The 13,635-nt window shown below is 34.9% G+C and overlaps 1 long non-coding RNA gene across 1 annotated transcript; it reads right to left on the reverse strand.

Annotated features, from left to right (window-relative positions):
* Positions 1-209: 209 nt before the first annotated feature.
* On the reverse strand, positions 210-13,135 carry LOC118763290. The gene is made up of 3 exons (XR_004999041.1): positions 12,996-13,135; positions 5,305-5,307; positions 210-220 (listed from the first exon to the last, which is right to left on the reverse strand). It is a non-coding gene; the product is annotated as an uncharacterized LOC118763290 (long non-coding RNA).
* Positions 13,136-13,635: the final 500 nt, after the last annotated feature.

The raw sequence follows: 13,635 nt of genomic DNA on the forward strand, positions 1-13,635 counted from the left end.
CCCCAGTTGAACCGTCCAACCCATGCTAGCATGGAAAGCGGACGTTAAATGATGATGATGATGATGATGATGATACATACATACATATATATATATATATATATACATACAGGGTGAGGTGAATATATACTCGTCTAAACTATGCTATAAGGAAAATAAAACTGACATCTCATTTTAACATATATTCACCAAAATTACATTAAAATATTATCTTGAAATACTAAAGACTAAATTTATTCAATAAAATCGCCATTGGCTTCAACCACGACCTCCAGACGACTTTGAAATCACCTGAAACTCTTCTGGGTGGTCCTCTTGTTTAAGTTGGTAAGAATTTAATGCGACCATAAAAGGCAAAGATGTTTCCAACATTTTGAATAATTACCATTGCAAATGGCAAATATCATGGAAGTTGTATGTCGGTATTTGTACAGATGGAGCTCCATCAATGGTAGGCTGTGTTAAGAACCTTACATCTTTTGTAAAACATCAAAAGGAAAATGTCATCATAACTCACTGCTTTCTTCATAGAGAAGCATTGATGGCAAAAACATTAGGAGACAAATTAAGAAAAGTTTGGAATCAAGCTGTTGAGATTGTAAATTATATAAAAACAAGACCAGTTAAGTCACATTTATTTGAACAGTTTTGTATTGATATAGATTTACAACACAAAATCCTGCTTTTGCACACAGTGGCTTTCAAAGGGGAAAGTACTTAATTGTATGTATAAGCTACAACAAAAGCTACTGAAGTTTTTTTAAGAAATGAAACAAAACTACTTTTGTGAGCTCCTTCGATGTAGATTTTGGATTAGCAGATTAGTGTATTTGGCTGATATATTTTGAATACTAGCATGCAAGGTAATAAAAAAAATGTTTTGACATCTACTGATAAAATGAAAGTATTTCAGAAAAAACTACTTATCTGGAAGAAAAGAGCTTCTGAGGGTAATCTGGAAATGTTTCCTATGATAAGTAGAACTTGCATAAATGATATCTTCTCTTTAATACTTGAACATTTGACAAATTTGGAAAATAAATTAAATTATTATTTTCCATCACTTAACACTGAACAATATGCTTGGATTCAAAATCCATTCATATATTTCAGATGTTGCTAGTTTAACATTAACTGAAGAAGAAGCAGCTATATCCACTAATGGTGGACTGAAGATTAAATATAAGGAATCTAGTTTGAAAAATTTTGGATTTCAATCAGAGAAGAATACCAGTCAATATCCAAAAAGCTTTAGCCATTTTACTACAATTTTCAACATCATATTTATGTGAATAAGGATTTTCCACTCTCCCCAACATCAAGTGCAAAAAGTGAACAAATCTTCTGTCTATTGACAAGGAAATGAGTGCTTGCTTATCATACATATGTCCCAACATTGAAGAGATTGTCAAGACATGCCAGGTTCATACTTCTCATCAGAGCAAAATAAAGGTATATACCCTTTTTTCAGTTATTTCTGTATTTCTTTACATTTTGCATTATATTTCTTAGCATTTTCTGTGTAGTATGCCTGCAATTTCTTGTAAGGCTTCAAGTGTGCCACGACTTCTAAAAGATGCTCGAAGATGTAGAGCAGTTAATACTATAGTGGGGTTGGCTGGTTTATGGGGTTTCCCCTTATGAGTGAGAAACCCAGGGTAACCACATAAACCAGCCTACCCCACTATAATATATATATATATATTTGTGCACTAATTATGAAATCATATGATCTGCAGCTGAATCTGTTTTTAAGATTGCTCGCTTCGAGAGTTGCATTCCCTAGTGTTTGGTAAAATGTGTTTATTATGGTAGTTTTGATTTTAACAGTCCCTCATAGCATGAGGCATTTTTGTATAGTAATGCCCTTAATATAAATCTATTTAAAGGGAATAATTAATAATTTTTCTCTTATGAGGTTTTTCACGCTGACTACTTGATAAATTCTTAAAAAGATTTTATCCTATTTTTAAATTATATATATATATATATATATATATATATATATATATATATACATATATCAGCATGATAGATTGGTTGCCACTACACACATTTTTTTCTCTCCTTGTTTCTTTCTGTGGAAGAGCATAGGCTTGAAACGTTAAAGACTTTTTCTATTCCTGACCGTTATACTAATACATCTGTTTGTTTTCTACACCACCTGTCTTCGTCTTTTGTTTATTTTTCATGAATTTTGTGTGTGTGTGTGTGTGTGTGTGTGCGTGCGCGTATGCCTTGGAAGAGTCATTATTGCTCAGGTTCAATTCCACTTCTTTATGGTTAGTCACTTGGTTAAATATTTAACCAACGAACTAATCGATTGTTTTACATGCAGGCTAAATAGTCAGTCATCTGTTTGTTAAATGAAAGCTCTTTTGTCGCTATTCACAACTATTTCAGTGTCTTAGTGACTTCTCCTCTCATCCCAAGGTCTACTCTGTGTCTGTCTGAGAATTAGTTTTATGTCTGTGTGTATGCATGTTTGTATGAGTGTGTGTTTACTTAGAATAGAAGGAAGCAGCTATATTCATCAATGGGTTTGTATGTGTGTGTGTGTGCATGCCTATATACATGACGGTTGTTCAAGAGAAAGCTAAAAGTTTGTATGATGATTTGCAGAATGAGTGGGTGTACAATTTCTGATGGCTAAGAAAGATTAGTTCAAATGGTTTTTAAATAAACTTAATATGCCCAACATTAAGGTAATTTATAACAGTCTTTGTATCATCTAACACAGTAGCTGCAAATAATTATCCTGTGGAAATACAGAAATCTGCTGAGCTAGAATTAATGAAGATGTGACTAATCCCCCAAAATAAACAGACCAACTGTAAATTGACGCCAACTGTCAGAAAAATCAAAAATGTTGATGGAAAATGTAATCTCAATACAAACGAAGGAATCATTAAATTTCCAGTGGGTGAGACAAAATGGAATATTCAAGTTATATAAAAGCTTGAGAATGCATGTAACAGATGAGTAAAAAAAAATCCAGAAATCTCATGAATACTTTATTCACAGTCTTTTTAGGCTCCTGAAAACTTACTTGATTAAAACAGGTTTACACATAATCAACAAAAGCCTTGAAAGCTATTTACACAGCGTCTGCTTGAGCATGTAGTGACGCTATCTTGGAAATTTCCAGCATGCATATGCAGGGTTGGATTCTTCCGGGAGGCCCGCCTGAAGTTCCCTCATGCACATGCACAGAAAACTAGCAGCAGTGAAATTCCCTCGTATCGCTCTCTTGAACGCCAGCAGCTGAACAAGACAGACGTGTTTTAGCACCTCTCTCAAGCTGCTATCTCATGGCGTATCTCTGCTATGCTTGAATGGACAGGATTTAGCCCACTCCACTTGACTACTGTGATAAGCTCCTAGGCTGCCGATTCACCCAGAAAGAAGAAATGTATATATTGCAGATCAAGAAATAATTATTTATACTGTTGAAGTTAATCGGAAGTCTTGACTCTTTCTTCGATTAATATTTTATGTAAAGGATGCGAGCTGCACCCATCCAGTGTTGGGACCTCTCATCCTGTTACAAGCACTTTTCCAGATACCTCTTCATGGTTAATTACAGCTAAGTTGCTTCCATCTGAACCTGAGATACAATTTGGCCATTTAGATCTCACGGTCAAAGAAAATTGAATGTTTCTGGAAGGGAAGATGCAAAAGTATTCATGACTGTGTATGTGTGTCTGTATGTCCACATGTGCTTGCTTTATATTGAAACTGGGCAACAGTGAATTTGTCTGTCCCACATAAATGAAAACCTTTGCAGCTTACCAGTTAATTGTGCAAAGATATGGAAGAAAGGTCCTTACTAAAAAATAAATAAAGGTTTGAGCCTTAGAAACTTGCTCAAGAAGTCCTGTCTAATTCATACTAGCATGGACCAAAATCGCAATTGAAATGATGGTGACAATAGAATTATAGGTATAATGGTACAGTGCCTGAAAGGTTATTATAAGTTTGATGTTAGTTTAACATATAGGTGCAGGTGTAGCTCTGGTAAAAAAGCTTGCTTCCCAACCAAATGGTTCTGGGTTCAGTCCCACTGCATGGTCCCTTTTGCAATAATCTGAGTTGATCAAAGCCTTATGAGTGGATTTGGTAGATGAAAGCTGAGGGAAGCCCATCATATATACATGTGTGTGTGTTTGTGCATGTATGTGTGTGTGTGGTGTGTATGTGTGTGCCTGTTTGAGTTTGTCCCTACTGCTTGACAACCGGTGTTGATGTGTTTACATTGCCTAGAACTTAGTGGTTTGACAAAGGAGACTGATAGAATAAGTACCAGGCTTTAAAAACCAGCTTTAAAACAAAAAGGAACATATTCATTTGACTAAAAAATTTCTTCAAGGCAATGCCCCAGCATGGCCACAGTCTAATGAATGAAATAAGTAAAAAATAAAAAGATTAATGTACTTGTAATCTCTTTTACTCTTTTACTTGTTTCAGTCACTTGACTGCGGCCATGCTGGAGCACTGCCTTAAATCGAGCAACTCGACCCCGGGACTTATTCTTTGTAAGCCCAGTACTTATTCTATCGGTCTCTTTTGCTGAACCGCTAAGTGACGGGGACATAAACACACCAGCATCGGTTGTCAAGCAATGCTAGGGGGACAAACACAGACACATAAACAAACGCACACACATATATATATATATACATATATACGACGGGCTTCTTTCAGTTTCCGTCTACCAAATCCACTCACAAGGCTTTGGTTAGCCTGAGGCTATAGTAGAAGACACTTGCCCTAGGTGCCACTCAGTGGGACTGAACCCGGAACCATGTGGTTCGTAAGCAAGCTACTTACCACACAGCCACTCCTGCACCTATGTACAATTGCATATACTCAGAACAAATATGAAAAAGAATCAGTATTACACTACTGAAGACATAAAGATATTCTGGCTTTAAATCCAAATTATAACCATTAAGCTTCACATTTGTTACACTTTAAAGCAGCCATGAACAACCTGCAGCTCATGAGACTTTCTGAATGGACAGCTAATAAAAAAAAATGGTTAAACTTCAGTTTCAGAACTAGGCAAAAAAAGAAAAATGGTAAAAAATATAGTGTAACATATGTAAAACAACATGTAGTAAACAAATATGAAGGGAAAAATATGCGTGCTGATGAAGTGGGGTGTAGGGAGAGAACTCAGAAAATTCACATCGAGAATGTTCCAAGTCCTCTCTCACCACTTTTCCATTTGTTGGCACAAACTTTTTCTTCATATTCGTCTACTACATGTTGTTTTACACATTATTTTTTATCTATTTATACACCCTTTTCAAGTCTAGCCAGGCTCATGGGCCCAGTTTCTGTGGTGTATGTGTTCCCCCCATCTGGACGGGATGCCAGTCCATCACAGCATTACGCAAGAAATAGGAAGAAAGATTGAGAAAAAGTTGAGGTGAAAGAGTACAGCGGGGGTCGGCACCACCCCCTGCCACAGCCTCGTGGAGCTTTAGGTGTTTTTGCTCAATAAACACACACAATGCCCAGTCTAGGAATTGAAACTGCGATCCTCCGACCATGAGTCTGCTGCCCTAACCACTGGGCCATTGTGCCTCCACTTTTTTTACACATATTACACTATTTTTTTACCATTTGTGTGCCAGGGTCTGAAACTGGAGTTTCACCAAAAAAATTACCTTGAATATTTTTAGTGACTTGATAATGAGCCATGTCTCATGTGACTGGCTCCTCACAGGAAATTGCCCATACCTGCTTTAAAGAAATGCATGTATGTGCAATTACACAGTCTCGTTCTTTCTTCAACTCCATATATAACCTCCTTTTGATGCAAGACATCATGGACATCATGATCATTAATAGCAACTTCATTGTTCTGGAAAACGTTGATATCATTAAGAAAGTTACAGCTATTAAAAACTTGTTCTTCTTCCCTGAAACATCAGGTTTTTATGTCTGTGTAAAGAGACAGGTAGAAGCAAAAAAAAAAAAAAACCTAATGTTTTTATAACCAGTGCTATAAAAAAAGCAATAAGCTTTGAGTAAGCCAAGACTATGCCAGAGCTTTGACTGCTGGTTGTAACCACATCACTTTTGTTGCCAATTTACCTTGAAATTGCATCTCATTTTTCAGAATTTTGTGTTTTCATAATAAATCAATGATTAATTAAATAAAATCTCTACAGCAGATGAAGCATGAAACCTCTTACTCAACCAGTTGAAGTCTTTTTTGTACTTGTTTATTTTATTTTCATTATCACTTTTATTTCGTTTTATTTCATTCAATTTTTATTTTCTTCCCTTCTAGTCATTTTACTTTTCTATTTGAATTTTATTTCATTATTTACTAAGTTTCTTCAGTTTTCTTTACTTACTTTTCTCACAGCTCTACTGTCTGTCAGTCCCTCTGTCTACCTATCTATCTATCTGTCTATCTGTCTGTCTGTCTACACATACATGCATGTATACTTATGCGCATATATGTGTTTGTGTGTGCATGCATGTTTGTGTGTATGTATACACACACTCACACACACACACACATATATATGCTTCTAAAATTTAAAATAGGATAAATTCTTTATAAAAATTTATCAAGTAGTCAGTGTGAAAACTTCTAATTATTCTCTTTAAATATATATATTTATATTAAGGGCATTACTACACATAAATGCCTCATGCTATTAGGGAATCTTAAAGTCAAAACTAGTAGTAATGCCCTTAATATAAATAAATATACATACTTATAGATAGATATACATATACATACACAAACAGATGTTCACTCATGCACACACACTCACAAGCAACATACATATCTTCTTAAATTTTCTGACTTTTCCTTTCTTTTGTAGTTTTTGTAAAGAAGGTGCATGTTTTGCCATTTATTTTCAGTCAAAACACTTACAAATATTTTCTGTCATGAAGTATTTTATTCGTTATAAAGTTAATTGAGTTCTTTTGTTTCAATATATTTTTTTTTGTAATCTTAAGAATTCTATTATTTATATTATTTAGAGGAATTTGTGGTCGAAGCCATTTATTCAAAATTAAATATTTTAAATCCCAGAATAAGTAAGAGCATCATGGATTTAATTCAGAACCAAGTATTATATTGTGCCTTGAAGTTATGTATATTTACCTATTTGTTTGTTTCAGAGAAAATATCCAACTTGTTCTATGCCATAGGGATGATGGTATGAGGTTCTGAAATGTAACTTATCTGAAAAATCCTTTTCCCTACCTGCATCAATGCAGTCCAGTAATTGTCAATATGGAGAAAGCATTCATAAATTAACATGTTACTTTAATTATCTAAAGCCATTTTCACAATTTTGAAAGTAATTTTATTTATTATAAGTTGTTAGATTCAAGATCTTGCTGTGTATTTTTATTTCAATATTTTAAAAATTCTACATAATGTGAAATTTAACTTAAAAAGAAAATTAAAAGCTTTTGTATTGAAGGTTGGCTTTTACTGAAGTTTGCTTCAAGGTTTATCTTTCATCAAAGGAGTCTCAGAAAAAAAAGAAATACACAATCTATTTAATTGAAAATATAAATAAAACAGTAACTTTTTCCCTTTCATTTTCAAATCATATAAAATATATTAGAAGAGATATCAATTAGAAAAGAAAACAAACTCTACAACTAAATTTCTTGGAACAATTATTATAGAAAATAAACGCAACTGAAAGTATTAATTCAATGGTTACTTTACAGGCGAGCTGGCAGAAACATTAGCACGCTGGGCGAAATGCTTAGTGGTATTTCGTCTGCGTTACGTTGTGAGTTCAAATTCCGCCGAGGTCGACTTTGCCCTTCATCCTTTCGGGGTCGATAAATTAAGTACCAGTTATGCACTGGGGTCGATGTAATCGACTTAATACCTATGTCTGTCCTTGTTTGTCCGCTCTGTGTTTAGCCCCTTGTGGGTAATAAAGAAATAGGTTACTTTACATTCATTTATAAACTGATTACTTCTCCATATTTTGAGACACATAGTCATCATGTGATTTTATTAAATCTATTCTTTACTTTCAACTAACTATAGTTTGCTTCTGTGGTGTATGCGGGAAATTTGAAATAAGGAGACCTATCTTCTCTCCATCAGTAATGCACCCTTCCACGTGGCCCAACCCAAACGCTAGAAATAGCAGCTGCTTTTCCCCTACCTTGACAAAGCGCTCACACGTCCAGTTCTGTCAGCTACTCCGATTGAAAAGGTCCAATGCTTCCCTGCTTGCGTGCGCATCACTCCTGCCTCTTCCTCTTCTAGTCAGCCCCAAGTTCTGGTCAGCTCCCCAGCTGCTGACGTCATCCCACAGCTTCAAACTATTTCTTAGCAAGAATTGTTCTCTCTCTTTTAACATTCATGCACACATTCATTGTGAGCACATGTACAAGAACAATTCTAGGATAAGGTATTCTATGGCTAAAATCCTCGTACTGGATCTCTCTAACTTTTCTAAAGTTAATAGTTCTATGTATTATATAAAAAAGTGCTAATCCATTTTGCATCATAAAGGTTCTTAGAGATTTTATTTCTTTCAAATTTTTTATTAACTTCAGTCAATGACAGATAAAACTTATCCACACAAGGTCATTGGAGGATTGTAGAAAGTTAAAAATTGAACTCAGAACTAATAACTTCTTAAATATTTGTAAATTTTATTGTACTTCTACTGCTGAAAGCATTGAAATACACCAATGCAATCCAGCAGGACTTGCTAAAATTATCAACCAAACACCCCACAGATCATTCTACAGTCTAATGATAAACTAGAAGATGGTTGTGATAGAAACATTTTGGATCATAGATATTCTCAATCAGAGCTCAGCTGCAGATGAACAACAACAACAACAGTAACTACTACTACTACTACTACTGTAGTATACATCACAGGATCTGGAAACCGACCTAATGAGCCTATTACTCAGGAAGAATCGCTACTTCTTTTCATTAGTATTCATTTATTCTTTTATTTGTTTCAGTCATTTGACTCCAGCCATACTGGAGCACCACCTTTAGTCAAGCAGATTGACCCCAGGACTTATTCTTTGTAAGCCTAGTACTTATTCTATTGGCCTCTTTTGCCAAGCCACTAAGTTATGGGGATGTAAACGCACTGGCGTCTGGTGAGACAACAAAAACGGCCACACAAACATATATATATATATATGATGGGCTTCTTTCAGTTTCCATCTACCAAATCTACTCACAAGGCTTTGGTCGACCAGAGGCTATAGTAGAAGACACTTGCCCAAGGTGCCACACAGTGCAACTGAACCCGGAACCATTTGGTTGGTAAGCAAGCTACTTACCACACTGCCACTACTGAGCCTATTATATATATATGTATATTGATAGAAGGCTAGATATATAGATATAGAGTGAGTAAGAGAGAGGGGGAGAAAGAGAGAAAAAGATACATATCTGCATGTTTATATATGTATACTCACTTACAAACTTGATATATTTCACTTATGATATCTAAAAATGTGTACACGTGGACTCAGAAAATATCATTTGCATGTTTTCTGCATAATTTGTTTTGCCAATAGGAGTAATGAGTTTCTTGTGTTGTGTATTGATGAGGCAAACAGGCCACATATTATTATGGAATTTTTAATTGGTTCAGATTTTTAAAATTACAAAAATTAAGAGCTGTTCAGAATTAAAATTTAGATTTATTTTGATTATCCTATATGCTATTAGATATTTACTAAATTAATTTACAGTTCTATATATCTAATATTCTAGATAATTTATTAGATAACATAAACAGATTATTAACTACCAGACATATACACATATGCATTTAAAACTACACATACACATATATATATATACAATTTATTTGTGATTTTCAGGATATTTAAAATGAAATGATAACAAGCTGATAATAAATTAGTTGCCGTAAATTGATGTTTTTCCATGTGTGTGTATGTGATAATAATTATTTCCATACTCATGTAGAATATGATGATACAGATTTTTCTAAGGATGAATGCCTTTCACATGCCTTTCATGTAACCAGCTCACATCTTTCACAGGCAAGGTATTATTACCCCATGGTCTGACATATTTTTCCCAGAAGAATGGGATTGAACAGCAGCGCTTGTATGATGGTGAGGCTCATTTACAACCATCTTGTGAAATGAAAACAACAGTACACACAGCCACAAATACACTCATGCACACACATGTACATATATACACAGATATATGACAGACGTCCCTCAGTTTCAGTCTATCAAATCCATTCACAAAGTTTTGGTTGGCCTGGGGCAATGGCAGAAGACACTTACCCAAGGTGCTAACCCATAGCACGTTCATTGTGATGATTTTAATGGAGAAAAAGATGCAAGTTTCTCAACCAAATAGCAATGCCTATATATGTATGAATATATCTATGTATGTGTGTGAATATGGTTCTCTCTCATCTCTCTATACATATATGTATATAAAATTATATTGTATTTATTATTATTATCATCACAGGAGTGGCTGTGTGGCAAGTAGCTTGCTTACCAACCACATTGTCCTAGGTTCAGTCCCACTGTGTGGCACCTTGGGTGAGTGTCTTCTACTATAACCTAGGGCCAACCAAAGCATTGTGAGTGGATTTTGTTGATGGAAACTGAAAGAAGCCCATCGTGTGTATATATATATATATATATATATATATATATATATATATATATTGCTTGACAACTGATGGTGGTGCTTTTATCTAGCAGCTCAGCAAAAAAGATTGATAGAATAAGTAATAGCCAACCTATGCCCAACCCATGCCAGCACGGAAAGCAGATGTCAAATGATGATGATGAAGCTAAAGAACCACAAGTAAATACTGCTAAGCAGTTTTATCCGGTGCTCTAATAACCCTGCCAATTCAATGTCCTCTATAATTTTTATTATAAAACATTGTAACATTGGTCTAAGTAATTAATTTCCATACATAAAATTGGGATCCGTACATGAGAACAAAATAAAAATTTTGCATAAGGGTTGCATACTTTATTCTCTATAGACATTTTAATGTGCTCAAAATTAAATATGCTGATACTCACTTAACTGCTGTTTAACAAATATATTGCAGAATAATTGGATTACTAAATCATAGTTGTTTTATTAATTGGCAGAGGCTTTCCAACTGGAACCAAACCCTATTATCAAATCACTTCCATACAACACAAACATAGATCTAACGTAACAGATAACTTTCGGTCAATTCAAAACTGTAAAAGTACATTTTTACTCATATTTCTTCCTTTTTCCTTCTTTCATTTTCAAGATTGTTTCACTTTCCCTGTAGTTTATTATATTATTCATTTTCATTTATTTTTATTCAATAATCCTTACTGTCTTTATTTCTTTATTTCTTTACTATCATCTTCCAAAATTACTTCCTTTCTTCCATTTCCTATAATTACGTTTTCACCATTTTCATTCTCTACTTCCTTCTTTTCGTGATTTACCATTGCATATGAGAAATGAAACATACCAATAGCTAATGTTAATCAGAAACAAAATATCTGCAATGATATTGTGTTAGTTGATTATCAAATAGCTGCCATTAGAATATCTTCAAGGCGACAACAAAACAAAAAACAACAAAAAATTGTTTCAGCCAACATTAAGATAAATGGTTAGAACTTTTAAAGAATTTGATATGGAACAGCTGTTTCTGTTTTGTGTCTTCAATAACTTAACTAATTAAATTGTTATTTTTGGTGGTGTTTTATGAAAGAGTAACATTTCAGTATTATGTTGTACTGCATAGTTTTAATTCATATATTAAAACAATCCAGAAATATCTCCTCTGAGATGGTCAGTTGTATAATTATAAGCACGAGTAAGACATATCAGGAACATCTTTGTTTGTTTGAATGCATAAGAATCCATACAGATATAACCAAGCAAACATACCAGTATGTACGTCCTTCTTATTGTGACCGTATTTTTAGCTCCAGGTCAGCCTTGATCTAACAGACTTTTGGTGAAACATACTCCTGCCATAACTAGTTTTCTTTCTTTAGGATATTTTGTATCTAAAAGTACATTCTCCTGTGTATCTCACCTGGTTTTCTTGTTCAAGACTATATGGTGTAATTTTGATGGATAAACAATAAATTATAAACAACTCTGTCAGTGACGAATGACCATGGGTGCACCTAAGAGGTTCCCCTTTGCGTTACAAATCTGGGCAGAAAGTTGCCTCACCAGCGAATGCACAACCGGGGGTTGCTTTTATAGAAGACCAGCAGTCGCCCATGCATACCAGCCTCCCCTCTCCTCTCCACACCACCAGTGTTATCCAAGGGAAAGGCAAAGGCCGATACAGCTTGGCATCAGTGATGTCACAACTCATTTCTGCAACTGAGTGAACTGAAGCTATGTGAAAAAAAGTGTCTTGCTCTAGAACACAACATGCAGCCTGGTCTGGAAATCGAATTCACAACCTCACGATTGTAAGCTCGATGCTCTTACCACTGAACCATGCACCTTCACTATTTGATGGATATTTTACTGTTATTTCCAGTAGGATGAACAATCACTTAAACATGCTCTTACTGGCTTGGCAAGACAAATATTTGTGGTGATGGTGGTACTTGTGGTGGTGGTGGTGGTAGTGATAGTAGTAGTAGTAGTAGTAGTAATGCCCTGATGCAGTATCAGGCAGTGGCTCTCATGGCTTCTGATCTTAACTGATTGGAAGTTTTATCAAGTACATTGCTTTGTCTTGGTATAAAAGTTGAGCTATTGTAAATATTCTGCTCAATATCACAGATTTGCTTGTCAGTTGTTTGACCATAACCAGTTGAGCATGTCCCTTAGAGGCTGGTGATATGTGCATCTCTGATCACGAGCAGAAGTAGTGGGGAAGCATCATAGCCATATGTTGAGAAGAATTCTTTGGGGTTTGAATAATTTCCCTCTGGAAACATGAATGTTTTGTTCATCATCCTTAAAACAAACCCTATTCAGGGACCTTTTGAGTGGAATAGGCTACTCAACCTGAAGAAAATTCTAACTGGGCCCCACTTGCAAAGTCATGCACTATTTATTATATGAGATCACTGTCACACACATATGGTTGTGATGCATGTTCCTCGTGTACCTTTATCAGACGAGTAGCTATGATGGGTATACTGAGCTTCGTATATTTTACCCCAGTGTCATTTTGATGACATGCACTGCTCTCTCACTCAATAATAATAACAATAATAATAATGATAATAATAATAATAATAACAATGACGACGATGATAATAATAATAAAAATAATAACAGACCAGACCTAATGGTGGTGGACAAGGTGCACCACATATGCTATATAGTTGATGTTGCATGCCCCTTTGACCCATGACTAAGTCAAGAAGGAAGATGTAAAGATAGACAGATACAACCCTCTTAAGTACGAAATTGCCCAGCTATGGAAAATGAAGAAGGTGAAGATAGTATCAATTATTGTTGGGTCTTTGGGAACAGTATCAGAAGACATCAAGCAGAATATAAAAGAAATTGGAACAGTGTACTCAGTAGAACTGTTACAAAAAGTTTGCCTCTTTGGCACAGCCAGAATAATCAGGAAAGTATTAGATAGCTGAAAAGAATAGATAGCATGGTAT

Source organism: Octopus sinensis, linkage group LG4 (genome assembly GCF_006345805.1).
Source record: "Octopus sinensis linkage group LG4, ASM634580v1, whole genome shotgun sequence".
Classification (NCBI taxonomy): Eukaryota; Metazoa; Mollusca; class Cephalopoda; order Octopoda; family Octopodidae; genus Octopus; species Octopus sinensis.